The sequence below is a fragment of the Benincasa hispida genome, chromosome 1 (genome assembly GCF_009727055.1).
Source record: "Benincasa hispida cultivar B227 chromosome 1, ASM972705v1, whole genome shotgun sequence".
NCBI lineage: Eukaryota > Viridiplantae > Streptophyta > Magnoliopsida > Cucurbitales > Cucurbitaceae > Benincasa > Benincasa hispida.
The window spans coordinates 41,698,956-41,705,801 of NC_052349.1; positions in this window are offsets into that span (position 1 = coordinate 41,698,956).

Sequence of the window (6,846 nt, forward strand, 5' to 3'; positions counted from 1 at the left end):
TCAATCCCATTTTATCTCAGGCGAAAATTGTCTAGTTGCACAAGGACCACTATTGGTTAGCCAAAACAATTTTCACATTGCTTATGTTCTATATTAGACTACGATTTGTATTTGAACACAAACTAAGGAAGACAATTTTTTCCTTCACATTAATATGTATACAAAAAAAATTCAAGTTAAATAATTAAACTTTTCTACTATGTTTATATATTTTTATAAACAAAGTAAAGAAATTAATAAACTCTTAATTATATATTTTTTTAAAATTGTTTAATCTACAAAAGTCAAATGAAAAACAAATCTTTGCATGTGACGTTATTTATTTAATCTTTTAAAAAAATCTTATGATATACCTCGAGTTAGTGACAAAAAAAAAAAATATATATATATATTGAAACTAGAATTAGGAATTCCTAATATTCAATATTGCATTTATTGGTTTTAGAAATGTTTGTCCAAATTTGACTACGGAGAGACCGGGAAGAGGAGAGAGGTTTGACTAGAAAGAAAGAAAGAAAGAAAGCAGGTTGTGTTTGGATTCAGGGTTAATTCCATCACTCACCGTGGAAATAATGGAGTTCTTGACCAGAATACGACCACACATATGGACATTCTGCACCCGCAACCAATCACCCACTCATCTTTTCCCAATTTTCTCTTGCCGTTTTCCACTTTATTTCTTCCACTTTACCATTTTAGTCAACCATACCTTCTTTACTTTTCATTCTCTCTCTCTTTTTTTTTTTTTTTTCCTTTTAACTTTATTTGCCGGATGATAATAACCTTTATGCTTTTATCTGATTTTTAGGTTTTAAAATGTTATACGGTTAGTCTTTTAATTTTGAATTTCATTTTAATTTAGTTTTTGAGTTGTAAAATATTATTGTTTTATTTTTTATATTTGAGCTTTGTTTCAATTTGATCTATATGTTTTAAGATTTATACTTTTCTAACATTGATTTTTCATTGAATATTCATTTTCAATCTTTAATGTTGTTGATGTTAAAATTTAGACAAGGCAATATTAGTATATTTATTTGTATGGAGAAAACAAGAAACCTACAAAGAAAAATAATCTTGCTTATCAATGTGGTAAATGTCACACTCGCTCTGATGCTTAAAAGATGAGAAAACTAGAAGTAGAATGCTTTAATTCAGAGAATTTCACTTATGATATATTTTGTAACGACCCGAGTTTAGGAGAGTACATGAATGAACCGATATCACATATGAATGAGAGGGATCTTGATGACATGAAAGTATGGTTGAGAAAGGCTTAAAAGAATTGAAAGTTACTACCTATACCAACAAGGTGCACCTTCCTTTTCAGTGGCTCAATCATAAGAACTCTAAAGTTAAGCGTGCGTGCGAGTGAAGACAAAGCATGTTGAAAGGACCCGTGTTGGTTTGTGGGGACAACTTTCACTTCTAGAAGCATTCAAGGCAAGAGAAGATGACATAGCCAGGTCGTAGGGGACGCAGGGGAATGTCGGGACCATTAGGGGCCGAATCCGGATTCCGAATCCTGGACTTGGGGCATTACATATTTATAGGATTATTATTTGCCCTAGACCCTTTACATTAGGTGTTAGAGTCCATTCATGACATATTTAGGGTTTTATTAGACCAGATAGCTCAGGTCGCATCTTTCTCGAGGATTTTTCCAGCTCACATTGGGTTTTGGCCCATTCTCACCCCTTTTCATAGACCTCCTCTCATGTATAAGATGTTGTTATTGGCATGAACTTCTCTTCCTCAACTGGTTTGATGGTTTTGACATCTTCTGGGTTAGTTTTACCCTTTTCTATAAAATTATCCACAATAAATGTTAATCTCTGTTGATTAAATGAAAAAAAAAAATTATAACTAATGAAATTTCATTACTTTTTCATCCACATTAAAATTAATTTCCCATTTCACTCGTAAAATTAATTACTAGACATTAATCCCAAAGGACTATAAACTTGTGGACTTACTATCTCCACTAATAAACCAACCCCAAATTGGGAATTTAATAAATTGAATAACAAAAAGCAAAGATTCCTATCCTATGCAATGGTAAGGATTGAGTTAAATGGGTGAATTACCATGAACTCCCTACTCTGTCTAAAGGATGGAGTTATGAACATTAGGGTTAAATTGGGCACTCACTATGTAAAAAATTAATGGCTGAAAATTGCCAGATGTTCCGTGTTTGCTAGCTTCTGATTGGTCAGTCATGGACAGTATGGCGAACGGTAAAACAAAAGGAGGGCCCACCAGACGTGTCGCCGCGTCAGCCCTGTATTAAACTGATTCTGCACACGTGGATTGATGTCCTTAGATCCTTTCACATTAATTATTTTTTCAGTTTTCATGAATTAAATTTCCAATTTCTTTTTAAATAATTAAATTACCAATTTAGTCCTATATTTATTATTTTGGATTCATTTCATTTTAATCAATATATTTTTAATTGTCAACTTTAATCTTTGTTTTAACAAATCTTAAATTTAATTATTCTTTTCACACAATAATTACAAGGTAGAGATTTGAACTTTCGATCTTTTGATTGGAGTGTATACCAATATCATTAAACTAAACTCATTTTGACTTTAAATTTAATCATTTAACACGAATGTTGATTAAAAATAAAATAATAATAATAATACTAATGATAGTGTATAAGTCATGTGAATATATTTTTACAATTTATAAAGAGATAGTTAATAGAAACTATTTTCTTTTATAGAGAGAGCCGAGAAAGAAATTAATCTCGAAAATTAGTTTTAAGTTTTTGAAAATATAAAAAATGATATTAGACATTCGGACACAAATAGAACAAAAAATTACAGGGATAAAAAAAATAATTTTTAAAGCATGTTTTGTTGAATGAAATGAGATTCAAAATTGTTTTTGATCTCTTATGTTGTATGAATTTTAAGTTTAATTTAGTTCATTTAGTTTTGAAAGCTTTAAATATGTGTTTATGGTTGTACTTAAGTTTTTAGAGACGATTTGTGAAATTGGAATCAAACTATTCAAAACACTGATAGAAATTTTAGAAGTATATGGAATTTAAAATTAACCATAAATCATATCGACCCAATTGTTGTATTTTCATATTGTATAAAAACTATTTGAAATCTTTAAATTGTTCAATTTAAATGTATATTTAAATTATTAACCATTGAGATAGCATATATAATTTGATGTTTGTGTCTAATAAGACATTCTTTTTTTATTAGCTAAGTTCATAAATTAATTTTTTTTTTTTTAAATACAAGCATGTATTTAAAGTGCAACGTTGTTTAACCTATGATTAAAAGTATGAATTTATGTTGACTATATTTTACACTTTTGTTGTATTATAAAATTAGATTTATATTGCACATGTTTTTTTGTTTCAAAATTTAGTTTATAAAAATTTGTTACTAACAATCTTAAAATTTAGAAATTAAGGTCTACTATCTTAATTATTACACCCATTTGACGAATTAATTTCCATTTAATTATCTTTGAAATGTGAATTTTAGTTAATACATGTGAAAATAAATAATGAGAAAAAAAAAATGTTGTTTTCAAATATAGGAAAATGAACAAAAATATTTATAAATAATGACAATACATCATTGTCTAGTTGTGGTAAACTACGATAGACAACGATAATAGTTTATCTGGTAGACACAGATACTAGTCTATCAATGTCTATCACAGATAGTTCTGTGATATTTTGCTATCATTTATAAATATTTTTTTGTAGTTTTATCCTTTAAAATAATTTTTTTTAAAAAAACATAACAAATTGAGGTAATTTTCAATAATATATATTTCCCAATTAATTTTAAGTATATCTAACATGAAATAACCACAAATAGAGAGAGAAAAAAAGAAAGAAACAGGAATTATGAATAATATGTTGACCTAAAACTCATTTTTATAATTTTAGTTTAAATTAAGGGATCTTTTTAAATATAAAAAAATATTTAAATATATTTACGTTTTATAGTAAAAAGTATATTTTTTTGAATTTTTTTTGTTATAAAATGTAAATATTTTTTGGATTTTTCTATTTATAAGATTTTTTAAAAAATTAATTTGGGATAATTTTTAATAATATATTTTACTTTAATCTATTTATAATAGTTCTAAATGAATTCGGCATTAAATTTAGAAAAAAAACCATTGCTGCTATTTTAATATTTATAAATTCAAAATAAATATCACTTCATAAGAAAAGGTTCGAGAAGTAGATGTTATTTTTTCGTTACTTTAGATATTAATTTTTTAAAAATTATTTGTCTTTTTATGTTGTTTCTAATATGTTAACAATTTTAAAAAACAAGGATTTAAATCACAATATCAGTTAGCTAGTCGAAAAGTACAATTTTCTTATTTAAACCTAATTATATTATTGTTATTTGTTATAAGAAAGTTTATTTAAAATTGTAGATGATATGTAAGGAAGTGAGAGAAGAATATATTTATAACTTTTTAAAAATGCTATGCAGTATTATAATTTGCATTATGATTTTAATTTTAATAAGAGTATCAGATGTAAACTATTTTTGTATTATTATATTTTAAAAAATAAATTCATGGGATAAGAATAAAAAATATTTTTGTCAAAATATTTTATTGAAATTTATATGCTAAAAGTATTTTATTGGTTCAAATATCTTATTAAAATTATAACACAAAGTACAAATATTTTAAAAAGTATTAATAACGAGTTGAAAATTTAATAGAAAATAATACAGACGAATTTGTAAAAATAAAAAAAAATAAAATTAAAAAAAATTAAAAAGCATAAAATGGGAAGAGATAAGATAGAGAGAATTGTAAGGGAGAAGTTCACAATATTATTCTAATTTCAATTTAAATTAGAAAAAACTATAAATTAATACTAAATTTATGTAATTTAGTTATATGAACCCAATTAAAGTTATTATTTCAATTATTTTCGTTTAGATAATTAATTTATAATTTATTTTAAAATATCTATGATTTAAATTCCAACTAAATCTCTTTTAATCTAAGTAATTTGATAAAAGTTGTAAGAAATATCTTTGCGAGCAAATGATTAAAAAATAATTCTTATAGAAAATGAATTAATCAACATTTAAAAATATATATAACAAAATACATTATATTTAAAAATATTTACACTTTATAACAAAAAGTTTGAAAAGTACAAGCGTTTTTTGGAATTGTTTGTTATAAAGCGTAAATATCTTTTGGAATTTTCTATTCATAAGAATTTCCCATACATATTAATGTAAAAAGATATTGTTATAATATGTTTAATTAAATGGTTAAGAAGTTAGTAAATTTTTAGGAAACTAATTCTAAAAATTTAATATCTATCACCTTTTGCACGTGAGTTAAAATTAGAAGATGGTTTTGTTAGATTAATAAATATTTCATTTTATCAAACAAGATTGGCCGTTAAGATTTTTCTGTGATAACTTTTTATGATTGTAAACACAATCCCAATGAGCATTAAGTCCGAGGCTATTTAAAAATATTTTGCAAACATGAAGATCTAAAGTATTAATTTTGAAAGTTTAGCCACCAAATATATATAAATCACTAACTTTAGGGGTCAAAATTGGGGAAAATTAAAAGGATATTGTCCTTTTAGAAACTATTTAGGAAAATATTGTCGTTTTCAAACTATTTGTAAAAATATTGTTGTTTTATTTTTTTAAAAATAAGTTGAGGGTTGAAAATTCGACCTAGATGGGTCGAATTTTGAACCCTCGATCTTCCCCTTTCCCTTTGCACGTCGAACTTTGAACCCTCGACCTTGCCCTAATATTATTATTGAGTCTGTTTAATTATCATTCCGGAGACCTTCCTCATAATTATTTGATGTGGAGAGAACGAAAAACCTTCCTCATAACACTCATAATTATTTGATGTGTTAAAAACAATTTTGTATTGGGACAGAATGAAAGTGGAAAGAGTAAGAGAGAGAGAGATTTTGAGAGAGCGAGATTTTGAGCGAGAGAGAGATATCCATACAAATTTTCCTTTTTTATTTTTTTAATTATTACACATTCCACCTTCTTCTTTCTTTCTTCCTCTCCTTTTTTATAAATTTGTTTTCATTTTATAAAAACAATTTCTAAAAATATTTTTTTATTATTTATAATTTTTTTTAAAAAAAAAAAGAAGAAGAAAAACTCCATCAAAATCTTGGTACCAAATGTACAAAAGGAATCCAAGATCATTATTGTAAAATCTTTTAAACTATTGACCTCACTACTATGATTAAAATTTTTGTTCTTTATATCAATAATACAGTCTTATTTATAGACTTGCATGTGAAGGTTTTGAATGTTGATTTGATTTATTATTCCCTAAATTATTATCTAAAATATGTAAATTTGAATATTGAAGTTTTTTTACCTAACTTTTTAGATTTAGACTATCTGATGTTATATTTATGTAAGTGACATTTAAAAGCTCTTATATCAAAATAATTACTATTCATAATATATAAAAAGAATAAATTAAAAATAATAATCTCATAAAAATAAAAAATGTAAATTAAATATCTCATTTATATAAAAATAATTACAAAAATCAATGTGTCTCATAAGACGGACGTCGTCGATTTCGAGCTGGTTGTCGTCATCGACTTCGAACTTGAGGTTGCTCGAGTTCTTCTTGATGTTGCTCTGGTACCTCTGCAGGCGCTTCATAATATAAATATTCATTATGCTCTCCCACGACCCCAACCATGTCCATGCACGTACGAAAACAAAAGGATCAGCCTCTAAGTCATAATGTCCTGAACCAAATGCTGGCATCATCATCATCGGACTAATCAATTTGACTCTGTGTCTGCATCATAGGGGG